The 15506-nt window shown below is 46.2% G+C and overlaps 1 protein-coding gene across 1 annotated transcript in view; it reads left to right on the top strand.

Annotated features, from left to right (window-relative positions):
• Positions 1 to 7093, top strand: part of BMAL2 (basic helix-loop-helix ARNT like 2) — a 56547-nt gene extending 49454 nt beyond the window's left edge. The window contains exon 20 of the mRNA XM_050915636.1: positions 7061 to 7093. The gene's annotated coding sequence lies outside the window, so the exon portion shown is untranslated. The remainder of the gene's footprint in view (positions 1 to 7060) is intronic.
• The last annotated feature ends 8413 nt before the right edge of the window (positions 7094 to 15506 follow it).

The following is a 15506-nucleotide window of genomic DNA, read 5'->3' as shown; positions in this document are numbered from 1 at the left end:
AGGCTGTGCTGAAGGATCCTAGTCCATGGATTTTTTCATACTGTGCTCTCTCAACACACCTCAGCTTGGATGCAGGGATACTTCCTCAGCCTAAGAGGATGCATCCAACTCACCTTCAGTTTCCTTAGCTGCTTTGCCAAGTTTGCAAACCCAAGTTATAGCGTAGCACCAGTTGTGATCATATTTGTTTTGTACTATGTAAATGCTTATGCCTCAGATACTGGGGTGGCCCTACTCACAGGTTTTGACCCTCATTAATTCAGTAGGTTTGTAGTCAAAGGGTGCTATGCAGATGAGAGAAGTTTGCAAATCTCAGTTCTGAGAGCCTCCAGATAAAGGGTGATCCCTGCAACTGGGTCTTATGAGAGCGGGCAGGAAAGAGAAAATGCTGAGCTGAGACAAAACAAGCTAGGAAGACTCTTGGGACCATGATTCCTCAGATTTTTATTTCAAAACCAGTCAGGATCCTAGAGCCAAAGTCAAAAACCTACTTGCTATTTTCATTGGCATGATACGGCTGAGACCGTCAGCTATGCGAAACTATATTGCTCATAAAATCCCATGCTTTTGGGTAAAGGCACAAGTGAACCATCCTGATTGCAGTAGCTTTGCTTCTTGGCAGTGGCTGGGGAGACGGATGGACTCCAGTGCTTTAACATCAGTGTCTACAACTTCATTTGCCCTCACAATGGCTACTGAGAGTTTTTCCTCAACCTCACAAGGAGCTAGGGCAGGCTCTTGAGACACACTTTGCATTCAAAGACATGAGTTGATGCAGACATTTTGCTAAACCCATGAAAGAGAAGGAAAACAGGAGGGAGCTCTTCCATTGCTGTTTTTATTCCACCTTACATCACATATACAAGGATACTGAGTTCAACAACTGTGCATTTTAAACAACTAGCCTGGTGCTTCGGATATCTGTGTCTAGTTTTGCTGCTTTGCTACAGGCAACCTGTGTGACCTTTGGACTTTGCTTAATACTGTTGTCTGTTTCCCACCTGTGAAAACAAGGCTCAAAGTACTCCACACTTCAAAGGCCTTTTTTTGAGAATAATTGCTTTACTGTTACAGTAACAATCATAAAGCGCACAAGGCAAAGGGACACGATGCATTAGTGATACTCTCCTACCTGCGAAGGTAGCGCATATAGGGGGTTAATAATTGCCAAATGTAATTATTGTCAAGCTAAGGCTGCATTTCTGAACAATGTTAAGAGTAGATAGCTAATGCCATACCAATATAAGGAAATCAATGTTGTAGCTTGTACTGTAGCTCAGGTATGGGAGGGAAAGTTCTTGCCATTTTGTTAATGAATTAGTGTACCATTAGGTTAAAACCGAGAAGAGGAATGTCAGAGAACGGTGGAGTGGCTGGACTTCAAGACCTTGAGAAGTCTGTTGTCTCCTGCTGTTGGCTCTCCTTGCCTGATAAGGAATGCTGCTGCAGCCTTAAAGTAGTGATTTTTTTGGTAGCTCTTCTTGAAAAGCAGAATAAGCACAATGAACCAAACTTGAGTTGCCTATGAGAAGCTGCACTTGCAACCAGTGACACCATTTTTCAGCTTGATTAATTAAAATTTAATCAATAGCTGGGACACAGCTGTTGACTAGAAAACTAGCATATGGAGCTGATCTGTGATTGTCTGAAGAAAATAAGAACTTGTGCTCACATTAGCCCTATGCTTCTGTTACAGCAATTGCTGTTTATATTTAAATCTTACCAGATTGACAGTAAGTCTGAGTTCTTACTGTGACGTGACTTTTTAAGGTTTTGGAGGAAATGGCATGTGAAGATGAGCTTTGTGCTAAAAGCAAATCCAGTGCTGTGCTGCTATCTATAGTATTTCCTGTCTCACAATAGCCCACCCAGCTGTCTTCTCTATAGCTGAACATTCAACCCTAAGTAACGACGCACAGAAGATGTAGTTCTGCAATGCAGCACAGTGCCAATGGCAGCTGTAGATTTGCTATCCCCACACGTTAGTACAGACTACAGAGGCTTTAGAGTCTCACTGAAAAGAATTGTGTGGCCAAAACATGCTGCTTGGGAATTGCAGACTTACCTGGGGGACTGCTGGGTTTGTACTCGTAATTGTTCCCTTAGGTGATTTTAGCACATGTTCCCTGCAGTGTGCAGAGTGTAAACTGATGTTATTCCCTAAAACTGAGAGAGGTTTGAAATCTCTAAGAGAAGGCTGTGTGTAGAAGTACCTGAATCTACACACTTCTCTCTTATCGGATGTAGCTAACCTCTATTTTGCACAAGACCTTGATGATCCATTCTTCATGGTCAGATATTACTGCCAAGTCAGGTACTTTGAGCTATATCTAGGATTAAGGGATTCTATAAAAAAAATCCCACCTTTAGTTAAATGGCATGCCCAAAGTCAGGACTCGCAGTGCCTTGTGTACTGCTAGTTACTGAGCTGAGCAGTGCTGTGGCTGGGTGGTAGGTCGACCCTGGCTGGAGGCCAGGTGCCCACCTCGGTTGGGTTTGTGTGGCGGGGGGCTGGTAGCGGGGGAGCGGCTACAGCAGTGGCTCCTGTGAGAAGCTGCTAGAAGCCTCCCCGGCTCCAAGTCGGACCCACCGCTGGCCAAGGCCGAGCCAGTCAGCGACGGTGGTAGTGCCTCTGGGATAGCATATTTAAGAGGAGAAAGACTGCTAAAAGGGAGCTGCAGTGAAGAGTGGAGTGGGATGTGAGAGAAACAACCATGCAGACATCGAGGTCAGTGAAGAAGGAGAGGAGGAGGTGTTCCAGGTGCCAGAGCAGAGATTCCCTGCAGCCCGCGGAGGACCCCACGCCGGAGCAGCTGGCTGGGCCCGGAGAAGGCCGTGACTCCATGGGAGAGCCCACACTGGAGCAGTTCATGGAGGACTGCAGCCCATGGAAAGGACTTGCATTGGAGAATTACCAATTACCATCATGGGCAAAATAGACTCGACTTGGGGAAATAAGTTTAATCTATTACCAATCAAATCAGAGTAGGGTAATGAGAAATAAAACCAAATCTTAAAAACACCTTCCCCTCACCCCTCCCTTCTTCCCAGGCTTAACTTTACTCCTGAATTCTCTGCCTCCTCCCCCTGCAGTGGCACAGGGGGACGAGGAATGGGGGTTGCGGTCAGTTCATCCCACATTGTCTCTGCTGCTCCTTCCTCCTCAGGGGAGGACTCCTCACAGCCTTCCCCTGCTCCAGCATGGGGTCCCTCCCATGGGAGACAGTTCTCCACAAACTCCTCCAGCGTGGGTCCTTTCCACAGGGTGCAGTCCTTCAGGAACAGACTGCTCCAGCATGGGTCCCCTGCAGGGTCACAAGTCCTGCCAGCAAACCTGCTACAGCGTGGGCTCCTCTCTCCACAGGTCCACAGGTCCTGCCAGGAGCCTGCTCCAGCACAGGCTTCCCACGGGGTCACAGCCTCCTTCAGGCATCCACCGACTCTGGCGTGGGGTGCTCCATGGGCTGCAGGTGGATATCTGCTCCACCGTGGACCTCCGTGGGCTGCAGGGGGACAGCCTGCCTCACCATGGTCTTCACCACGGGCTGCAGGGGAATCTCTGCTCCGGTGCCTGGAGCACCTCCTCCCCCTCCTTCTTCACTGACCTTGCTGTCTGCAGGGTTGTTTCTCTCACATATTCTCACTCCTCTCTCTGGCTGCAGTTGCTGCTGTGCAGTAACTTTTTCCCTTCTTAAATATGTTATCACAGAGGCGCTACCACCATCGCTGATGGGCTCAGCCTTGGCCAGCGGCAGGTCCATCTTGGAGCCGGCTGGCATTGGCTCTGTCAGACAGAGGGGAAGCTTCTAGCAGCTTCTCACAGAAGCCATCCCTGTAGCTCCACCCCTGCTACCAACACCTTGCCACGTAAACCCAATACATGCTGAAAGAGTCACCCAGAACATTCCCATCACAGAGACAGCACTCAGAGGAGGCCAGAAAAAGCATTTAGGTTTCCCTGAAATTCTGCAAAGTGTTGGTCCCGATTACTAGAAAGCAGATGGGAACAGAAGATTCACCATCTCGTGTGCATAGCAGAGGCCAGGAATGTGCAAGGAACCCCAATGGCTCAAGGGGGGATCCTCCCTGGGTACTGCACCTGCTCCCCAGCTTGCATAGCCACAAAAAATCACAGCAATGGCACTGTCTTTCTCAGCATCTGGCCTGATATGTCACCATGGGGAATCTTTGATTTAATTGACAGATACAGACAGCCACAGAGCCAGGTAAGTCCCCAGTGAGTGCAACAGTGCACGTGCAGTAGAATGTTATTCCAAACAAAGTTTGTGCTAGCTTAGGTTCAAAAACATCCCCTCCAGATCTGCCTGCTCTGGTGGGTAATGCTTTGCTTTAAATATCATTCTGTGCTGTTTTGACATTTCCCTCTCCTGCAAACTACAGAGTTTGTCTAAAAAGCTGGAGGGGCTTTTTTCGTGAAGTGGGAGCATTCAAGCAGATAGGCAGATCTGCTGCGGGGCACCAACAAATAAATGATACCAACCCTCTCTGAACATAGCGCAGATGCAAATTTCAGCTGTCAAAGAGATGCACTTGCTCCTCTTACACCATCAGGGTATATACCTCACAAAGATGGAGGCACAGCTCTGCGGTGTCCTGCAGATGTATCACAGATTCTTGCCTCCCAAACCTGCTTATGTAGTTTCAAACAGAAAGCAAGTATCTACAACAGGTTACAGCGAGGGATGCAGGAGAAAGACAAGAGTAATACGACTGGAGATTGCCATTGTGTCTCTTGGCATCTCTTCTTGCTGAGATTCATTTCTGGTTTGCGTTGAAAATTACACTGTTCTTGCCCCCTCAGTCCTCCTTGTACTGCTCTGCTGGAGGAGCTGCTGCCCCCTGGCCTAGGCACTGTGAGGGACAATGGGACACATAGGCAAACTTTTGCCATGGTGTTGGAGACACTAGAAACAGTGCACGTCCATCTGAGGTGCACATGCGCACAACGTCTCCCATTTTGGGAGTGTACTACACTTGTCCTGCCCGTTTGTTTCCTCGCAGGCTACCTCCTCTCATTCTCATCCTTCCCATAGCAATAGGCTGTGGAGTCTCATTCAGCCATTTTCACAATAATACTTTATTGATGCTGGAAGGTCAAACCATTATTTAAAGAGATTATTTCCTCCTGTGAAACTCCAAAAGCCACTGGCAGGCCTGCACAACGCACAGGCTAGCTGCTTCCCACCGAAAGCAAATTCCAGGTTAAATCAATTTTGAGATCCGAGGCAGGCTCTAAGCAGAGCGAGAACTTGCTTCTGACGCCCCTTTTTTGGAAATGCTGTGGCTACATTCGGGTTGGATGAGACAAATTTTTGAAACTGCCTGAAACTCATTTTGGTTGAAGTCACTGGGGGCCCATGTCAGTCTCCCAGTTCTCCTTTGATGTGTGTCTCCCAGTTAATGCAGGAGCAATCAGCTGGATAATTTTTATGAAAACCAGGAGTGCAGCTTGCCTTAATGTCCTTCTATATGTAAAATAAGACATGTTTAATTTAAAATTACTACCACATACTTAATGCAGCTTTGGTAGCTGTCAGCCGAAACTGATTACTGTAGCCGATAGGGATCCTGTGGGCTGAATGATGATACAGGACATGAAAGGCCTGTGATTTTGAAGTCTTTTTCCATCATACTTTACATAAGAAGTGCAGCACAGTTTCCGTCCTGCATTACTGAAACGCTCCCTGTGATCTCCTGTGTTTGCGGGGGAGGGGGGTTCAGTTTGAAAAATTTTGCAGTAACTTTCTTGTAATGAGTTTGTTAACAGGAGTTCATGATGAAATGCCAAACGATGTCCTTCCAGCACACGGGGTGGGGGGGATACGTGGTGCTGGGCTGGAGGACTGGAGAGCAGAGCTGCTGGCTTCTGCTGCTGATTTCTAACCTTGGCAAAAGCCTTGCCTAAGTTGCTGCCTTTTGCTTGGCCTTACCAGTAAGGTGGCAGCAAGATTGCCCCAGGGGAAAGGCATCCTGGCCCAGGTGATACAACCCCCCCAGGCAGGTGCCTGCAGCAGAGCTTAGGTAGACCATGGGCCCCAAAACAGCCGCCCACCGAGACCTCACGCAACCCTGTTCAAAGCCATGCAGTCAGCGACTGCTTTGCGTCAGCCTGACGGTGCCAGCTCAACACCCGTGAGACAGGGGATAGGGGAGCAGGGTGGCCATGCACGGTATGTCCCCAGCCAGCCCAGATGGCAGCAGGTCCCTGACGGTCCCCTGCAGGCACAGCGGGTGTGCCAGCCGGCAGCTGAAGCAAAGAGGCTGGCCACCATGGTGGGACCTGGGCCTGGGCATCTGCAGGGGAGGTGGCAAGGAAGAGCTTGTCAAACCGCCATCATCTGCTGAACCGTGGTGGCTGAGAGGTGCCCCCAAGCCACACTTTTGCCATGAGCTTCTCCGGTGGGCTGGCAGGGTCCCTGCACCAGCCACACATGGCCAAACCTGCTGCCTGGGGCCACGCCATGCCCCGGGTGCACTAGTAGGCCTCATCCCCTGCAACGCGTTCCCCAGGCCCCACAGGCCAGGGCGCCATTTTGTCACCACCCTCAGCCTTGGCCATGTGCCCAGCCTCGTCCCCACTGTCCTGGCTCACAGACCCCCCCTCGGGCTGAGGGTGTGTCTCGGAGCTTTAGGCTGCTCCTTAAATTAATTTTCCTGCTCACTTGAGTAGAAAGTTTTGTTTTGCTTTATTTGGCAGAGGTTTGTCTGGCGCGGTGGTCAGCGAGCCCCTCGAGGCTGGGCAGGCAGGGAGGTGGCACGGCAAGCCCCGGGCAAAGCACCAGCGCTCCTGAGCCACCGCCATGCATTGCTGATGGTGTGTTTCATTAATTTACTCTCTGTCGTCCCAGATCTAGGGGATGTGACTAACTGTGCCGTACACCCCCTTCCCTGTCTTCTCTGAGGGGTCACCTGCTGCTGCGGAAAATACATTGCTGTGAATTCAGTGCATTGTTCAGAAACATCTTTTAAGAGCGTATGTATCGCATATTTATGTCATATATATCATCCTCCCCTAACAATGGTACTATTACTTACACAGGTATGGGTCCTGAGACTAAAAATAAGCATGGGCTGTGGGAAGTAAGTGAAGAGAAGCCAGCCTGAAGCCAGCCTGCCCACAGCAGCACATGGCAAATCAAGCTAAGCCTGGGCCAAAGGAGGCAAAGAAAAATATGTACCCATCTCATGCAGGAATGAGAAAATTGAGAATTTACATGGCAGTGGTCGGTGTTTTACCCCTGCAGTGCCCGCGTGCAGGGGTGGAAGCCCACTGCTTCCAAGCAGCCTGGGTGGGTGCCCGCATGCTCGGCGTCTGGCTCGGTTCATGGCTCAGTTCTCAGTGCACACGTGCTGTTCAAAACCCCTCTCTCCTTCAGTATTTTTAACTAACCACGCAGACCGTTACAAGCATACTGTCCACAGAAGAAACCATGCAAAGCTCATCATCGTATATTTTCATTAAAACGTAACTGATTTAGAAGGATCATTTGCAGTTAGTGAATCGAAGTGCTTGCTGCTGATCACAGTGTCCCTCAAAACGTAAGCACGAAGAGAGGTGCTGCTTTCATTCCTCACTTTTATTCACAGCTTAGCGAGGAACACAAGCTTTTTGGTGTTTAGTTCCCTGTTAGTTTCTCGGCTTTGAACCTATTGCTATTTCTGTTTCAGATTATTCAACTTGTTCAGCTCCAATATTCTTTCTGCACATGTAGAAAAATCACTTTTATCAAAAGCTGGTTCAGTTCAGCCAATTCTTGTTCCAGATGTTCAGATGGTAATTCCATCAGCTCAGTGATTTTATGTTCTTTAAAACTTTAACAGCAAACGTTTATGGTTTTCACCTTGAGTTTTATTTCATTCATTTAAAAAATATACATTGAACTTATGTTTTAATACCCAGTGTAAGAATTTCACGCTTTATTTTAAATAGGCTTGCATCTTAAGTAGGCTATTGAATTATTAATTAATACAGCTTAAGTGTTTACTTATGTATATGTACAAGTACATGCATATACTTTAAAAGAAGATTTTTAAATATCATGCAGTCTAAAGTCCTGATTTCCAAAGATTAAGGGGGACATTTATGTTTGCAAAACACTTGCCAAAAGATAATGGTTACTTCTGACTCCTGTTTTATCTTAAATGTGAAAACATCATTCCTCAGATGCCTAACATGGATTGAAACTTCTTTTGAATGTTCCTTGCACGTGTTTTTTGTATATGAATTAAAGGCCTCATATATGAACTTCTTGACATTTTTGTTTGAATTTTAAGGTGGTTTATGTACAAATATAGCAGTGCTGTATACAGTTACACAAAAAGCCATCTGAGTAAGGGGAACTGGAGAGTAAGTTATTTGGAAATGCTTAAATACTTCTTTACTGGACCCAGGGTTAGAAGAAATATCTACAGAAGTTAAGAAGAAATGACAATAAATTTGATCACTTAAATTTGAAACTTTAAGAACCTTTTTAAGATCAAATATTTATTTTAGGAACCAAAGACATTTTTATAGAAGATGGACATAGCTGTTCTTGATGAAACCTGCAATGCATGGCGCACTGTTACCTGAATTAAAGAAAAACTGTCTCTTTAAAGATGTTCTCAGAAGTTTTTGGCACAAAGACAAAACCGCCACAACAGGACTGCTGATGCAGGATCCCGGCCCTCATGCCTGTGCATTAGCAAATTGTGCATTAATGAGCTGATAGGGCTAGTAAAACCGTTTTGCATGACGGCATTTAGCCAACGAGACATGACAGCCACAGGTATTTTCATGAAGCCAAGGTGCCAGAGGAGATGTGCCTTCCATCTTCAGCAAGATTAGACTCAAAGTATAATTAATCTCATCTGAGATGCACATTCGCTTATCCACCCTTACGCTGTTGTTTTGTTATACTCGCCTGCTTTCTATGCCTTGCTTTTTCTTTTGCACGTGTTTAACCTTTCATCATTCACAAGCCTGCTCACTTCTGCAGCCTGTGTTGCATCCAGCCTGTCTGTCTTGTCCCTGTGAAGGAGCTGCGGTGGCAGCAGGATACCTAAAACGAATGCAGAACGTACAGCTCAACAAGACAGAGCGACCCTGCAGCCTGGCAGTACTTCTGTGCTGTTTGGTTTTGCCGCTGTGCGTCCATCCCAGCCTTCACCTCCTCACTTGGTCAGCACTGCTTTGACCAGGCTAAATGGTGGACAAACATTCGTGCATTCCCATGAAGTAGCTCAATATTTATATGCTGATTTTCATATGAATTTTCTTAGCTGCTGTTCTTGGAATATTTCATTTCATGAAAATCCTAAATATTCATCTCTTCATCCCAAATGCATTGCTCTGTTTCTCTCAAAATGTCAAAATCAACACTTTGTCTGGGATGGAAGTTAAAACATTTAACCAGCTTTAATAGAGACATTGTCGAATAAATGCAATTTGAAAAAGCATTTTGAGATCTAGATTTAAATTGTCTGTGTAATAACTGCAGTAAGATATTCAGACACTTTTGTAATAGGAAGAGGCAACTATTTCTCCTGTTAACCAGCAAGTAACTGAAATTCAGTTCATCCTGCACACCTTCTGACAAGAATGCAGAAGTGTGATTTTAATTTTTTCCCCATTGTTAGTCTCATGAATGGTCTTCAAATTGTTTGTTTTAGGTAAATAATATAAATATTTTTAATTCTATAGGGTTAGTGAAGTTCTATTTATAAACTGTTCGTATCAGCCATACTCAGACATGACTTACTCCTCACTTAAACAAAATCACTTTGTCTCTTCTTCTAAATATCCTTAACACAAAAAGACAGGGCTCACAAGTGATGTGGAGAATAAAGATCATTTTGATGTTTTTTCTAACCTAAAAAATAGGTATCTTCCATGAATGAAAGCTTCATTCTCCTCATTCCTAAGGTGTAAAATCTCTGGAGAGAGAGAGGGAGACCAAAACCGATAGTAGCTAAATTGATCACCATCTCCTTGTGCTCCCTCTGAGCTATATTTTCCATGTTTCTATCTTCTTTCTTTCAGAATAAAATAATCCCTGTTTATGGTTGTCTGTCACTTTGCTTGGAGCATGGCAAATTATCACACTGACTGATAGAGTAAGACAGCTCGGTGACTATCCTAGTCAGCCCCTAAGATTTTGCTTACAACCTCTTGTTTCTCCAGAGCAGAAGATTTTAGTAATTTCGAGTGATTAACTTGCTTGGTGCTTGCCACCTGAAAGCATCCCTTCCTACCCTGCGCGCGCCCCGGGGTGACTCAGCCTGGGAGCCTGGCCTTGTTTCCCACCTCAATGAGTCACCAGCAAAACGCATTTCCAGAGAAGTCAGTCCAGGAACAAACAAAGTGCACATATCTCGGGCTCTTGGAAATGGGAAGCAAACACAGTTCCTGCTCCCTCATCTAGGCAGGATGCTGTCGCCTTCCCCCACAGCCCTCGCGGCCCTAGTATTTAAGGAATGTCTGAACCGGCATTGTTTTCCTCTCCTGAAGGCCGGTTAAAGCCTGAGCCTAGAGGCCAGCTGACTGAGCTAGCTTTGACACTGACTCATTGTGTGATCTGGAGCAAGTCACTACAGTTATGTCTACAGCGTGCCGGGCAGAGTTATCTGCGGCTTTGGAAGCGGGGCTGGCACCACACCGCGGCTGCTTTCGCCAGCTGTGCGGCAGAGGGACTGGACGGCGCGAATGCAGCTATGCAGCTACTCTGCACTGTGCAAATGCACCGCCTTGCTCAGAGGTTTGCTCAGGAGACTCTGTACAGTGTTACACTGTGAACTGAGATACATCCTTCACCTCTTCATCCATTGTTTTCTTCATTGGCACTGTGGAGAGAATAACTTCCGTGCAGTAGGATGCAGTATTTGAGATTCTCTTAAGAAAGGCACTTTATTGCTGTACCAGTGCTTTACTTGCTGGAGAGCCCTGCTAGAAGGCTTTTGGGTGTGCCTGTAAGTCTGGTTTTAGCAGAACTGTAAAAAGACTGCATTCAGTAGCACTGGCAGTTTTGCATTACAGCGCAATCTAGAAGTTGATGCTGAGAACAAATTGAACCAAGAGATGTGCTTGGGTGAGTATCTGAGAAACTGAGGGAAAAATTAAGGAAAAAATCCACACGTTTCCCCAGGGAATGGGAATGTGAAAGTCATTATGAAAGGAACTAAAGGGTGATAAGGCCATGTCTGTATGTAAACAGTGCCAGGCAAACCGGAGCAATATGAGCTCAGAATTAGTGGGAAATGAATAGTGAGAGTTATCCCAGCGGTGGGGGCACAGAAGCTGTAGGTGTAGGGTGTCATCACCAGCCAGGCATAGTTGAAGGGTAGTGGTGAGGTCAGACGTGATTAACAGTGTGAGTTGTACAAGGGACGAATTTGGCTGTGTCTAGAAGAAAAGCCTCCTTCAGCTTAGACAGATGCTACAAACTGAGTTTCTAGCAGGGTTGTTATGTCCTGCTGCATCCACCATGCCTGCTTTTCTCTGATAACATTTTGCAGTACTTCATAGACTCAGGTATTTGCCTTGCTGGGGAATCATTGTGCAAGCCACGTGTATTTCAGTGGAGATGTGCTTATTTGGTACATTCCACAGCAAGGTCTACCAGTAAAAGTTAGTGCCGCTACCTATACGCCAGTTTCTGACTACTCGTACACCACTAAGTTGTTCAACATTTTTTCCTGTGTCTGAAGCTAAACACTTTGAGTACCTAAAGGGCTTCTCTCTAGCTCTTGATCAAGCAGTCATCTTTACTGTGTATACCAGAAAGCAGTTCCTGAGTGTATGTATAAGAATTATCTGCAGATACAGAAATTGAGAGAATGCTGTGAAAATTGCATGTGCATGAACCTAATGAGTATTTCAGCCCAGTTAAGGTACACTTACAGCTAAATTAGTGAGTGGGAGACCTCCAGGGAGAGAAAAATAATGTTTTGCAGGCCTGCAGAAATTTTAGAATGTAAAACTTTCGAACTGTAATCTCTCCTTTCCTGCTTTTAATGACAGCAATCATTCAATAATGGAAGACAAGACCATCTGAAACACCCAATCTTTGCAACAGCTACGCTATTGCCACTGAACGTGTACGGATTCCTCCAGCCAAACCTGTTGTGATTCCTGCTTAGGCCAGGAGGTTTTCTCTTGCTCACATTTTACATAACACCTGCAGCATCTTCTCCTTAGTAATACCGTTAGAGATATGCAAGAAACAAAAATAAAGGATTAGTCAACGAGGCGCGACCTTGAGAAGAGAAATACGATGACACCATAAGTCAGCGGGTAAAGAAATACCAAGATAAGCACAGGGGCAACCAAAGAGCTACTTGAACTTTGAGTGAACTATCCTAATTAACATACTAGAAAACCTGCCCTTAGGTAGGGAGAGCCCCCTCCCAACAGAAGCCCCTTCCTCACAGAACATGCGCAGTAAAAAAAGAGGATGCTGTGACTTTAAGTGGAGATGAGGCTTGCGAGAACCAATAGGAACGAGGGTAAGTAAGCGAAACTGTAAAAATACTGATGACTGTTACTCAAAAGGTATAAAATGCTTTACCCTGTGTTACCCAGGTGTGCTAGCTTTGTGGAGTTACCACCTAGCACCCATCTCTGCGCAGACATGAAATAAACAAATACCTTGACTCTGTGTGTTAATTGGCTTTTTTGCACACCGGGTGAAAGAATCCTGATTTTTGGGTCAACAATACTACTTTTGTGTTTTCCAGATACACACTGACACATCTGAGGTTCATCTCAGTGTTCAGGCTGGAGAAGTTCCTGCAGCTAATTACTTTTTCACCCTCATGGGTGTGCGAAGTTTTATGGGAAGCTTTCTTGCCCACTTGAGAAAGAACTTGAGTTTGCTTTTTCTTGGTTTTCAGGGGCTAATTGCACAAGGTTCCAGATAAAAGACACAAGACTGGTCATCTCGATAGGCTGGTGATGGCCACACCAAGCACCTTACCAAAGACAGCATGGTCGACAGAAGTGTGAAATGGCATCTTCTCTCCAGCACTTTCTGGGAGACTCAGTTTTATCCAGCCTTCAGGAAGACTCTTCACAGACGGATTTCACTACTAACCCCTAGATCGCAGATTCTCAAATGGAAAGGTGATGTGCTTTGGCCTCCTCCTGCTGCAGTGTCACCCCATACTGCAGCCAGAGGCTCTTGGGCCTGCAGGTAACCCCACCTCAGAGGATTAGGGGCACCAGGAACAATCCCATGCACAGGAGCAGATCGGTCGTTTCTTAAATGGCCGCCTTCTTTCTCGGGGGTTTGAACTCAAAACTCTAGAGAGAAACTGCTCGTGTGAAGCACTTCAGCCCTGCGCAGATCTGTCTGGCCAGCGCAGCAGAGCCAAGGCAGCAGCCCTTCTGTCAGTTCAGCAGTAGGTTCAGTGTGCGGGGCTTTTCTTACGGTGTTTTCAAAAGCTTGGCTGTGGGAAGACTCAGGGATGGGACAGCCGAGGTCAGAAGTTTGACCATTCTGGGGGGTACAGTTTGGGGGCATTTTGTACTTCAGCTGCTATGGATTAAGTCGATCCTTTGGGCACTGAATCTCTCCTCTCCTCCTCTCCTTTTTAGGAAGGGATTGGAGGGGAATTTAAACATGAGGAGGAAGGTTAAATTATTGATTTGACAGCTAGAAACTGTTCGTGCAGTGCTTTGTCCCAGGACTGAACATAGTGTCATACCGAAGCTCGACGTTTTGGCTAAAACAATTAGCTCTGTTGAGTATTAAACAGTCAGGATACTTCAGGTAGCTGAAAGCCAGGACAGCTTTGACAGCATAGCTACAATACTTGGTCAGAAGAGCAAACATTTCCAAGGTAAATGCAGCTTCTAACAGTAAAACCGTGCTTTTGCTGAGAGAGCGAATTCCAGCTTCCTCAAGTGAAATAAGCTACCCGGACAAAAGCGCCGTTTTCTCTGCTTATACCTACATCTGCACAAGGTGCTTTTGCTGGCACAGCTCTGCCTTCAAAGGATCTTATCTCATCACAGCTCTGGCTGACACAACTGTGCCAGGAGACTCGGTAGCAGAGACCTGACCTGAAAACACCCTGGCGCAGCTTCGGGGTTAACACCAGGCTGGGAATAAAGAGAGCGACAGAATCCACTTTCTGAGCTGTCCTGAAATGAAAGCCCTGCACAGCCTGGGTGTGAAATCATTGCCCTTTGGGAAGGAGATCCCTCGTCTCTTTCAGCTGCTGTATTTTGGGGAGTGGGTTTGGTCTAAAGGAAAACTTTTGGGGCCCAACAAGGTGCTGAAGTTTTAAAAAAATGAATTAAAAATTGGCTGCGATGTACACAGCTTAATCTTGTATTTCAGGGCCCTGCCTGTGAGCTAGCACTGATACTGAGGCATGGGGCTAATGACCATCGTGCTGCTAAAACCAGACGACTTCCAGAGGAAGTTGAAATCCGGATCACTACAAGTCATTAACACTCCCAATTAACCAAGGTGAGTCACTTAAACTGTGTAAAATGAGATAGTAATGCTTGTGAGAATGTAGTAAGGATAACTGCATTAAAACCTGCACTATGTTTATCACTCAGCAATGAAGCGCAGGCAAAACCATGGAATAGATGCACTGCAGATTTAATAAGAGTGCTATTCATTGCTGTTTTGCAAGGGGCTTGGTCTGAGAGTCACTGCCAGCGGGAGGCATGGTCCTGCTCGTGCGCCCGCCCCTGACTCCCAGACACCCGCTTTGTGACAGTGATCTCGGAGGCTTGGAGTGTGTCTGCTCACCCCACTGATCCAGCTGAAAAATAACTGCACTGCAACACCGTATCCCTAGCTGTACCATGCCGTGAACGTGCAGAAGACTCGAAGTACCCCCCGAAGAAGATCATGTAAGAGAGTGTATGCTGTGCTTTCAAAATGCCTCTGACAGCTCTTGAAATACTAGGCTTAATGCCACTTATTGATTTGTAACCATGGAGACGGTACGTGTTCCCATTGCAAAGTGAGGGAAAAGCTCTTCCCCTCCACCTCCTCAAGCAGTGAAGAATGTTGGAAAATACTCTTCCTTGTTGTAACCTCCGGCGGCCTTCACGCGAGGGACGAGCGAGATGTTTGCCTTCTCAGAGGCTGCTGCGTTTTCACAAAGGTGGAGAAAATCAACCTTTCCTTGCAAACCAGCCTGGAGCAAAAACGGCTAAGCTATTTTGGGAGATGAGAGATAAGCAAGCCAGAAAGCCTTATCAGAGATTTGTCTTAACTTGCAAAGGTATTTTCTTTGACGAAAGTATTCAAACAGTTGTTTGAAATGTTCTGTCAGCTCAGATTTGTTTTCAGGGAGATCTCACTCACACACCAACCTGACTAACGAAGCCCTTCTGCATTAGGTTCTTTAATAAGAATCTTCACTTTCTGAATTAAAAATTAATTAAAGTGTAAAAAAAAGAATCAACAGAACAGTCAATGCAGAAGACAAAGGCTGATGAATGTCGGACTTCAGCGGACATCAGTATTTGTTCCAAGTGCTTG

Source organism: Gymnogyps californianus, chromosome 1, assembly GCF_018139145.2.
Source record: "Gymnogyps californianus isolate 813 chromosome 1, ASM1813914v2, whole genome shotgun sequence".
Lineage (NCBI taxonomy): Eukaryota > Metazoa > Chordata > Aves > Accipitriformes > Cathartidae > Gymnogyps > Gymnogyps californianus.
The sequence above is the reverse complement of the archived record's forward strand: the minus strand, read 5'-3'. Positions and strand labels throughout refer to the sequence as shown.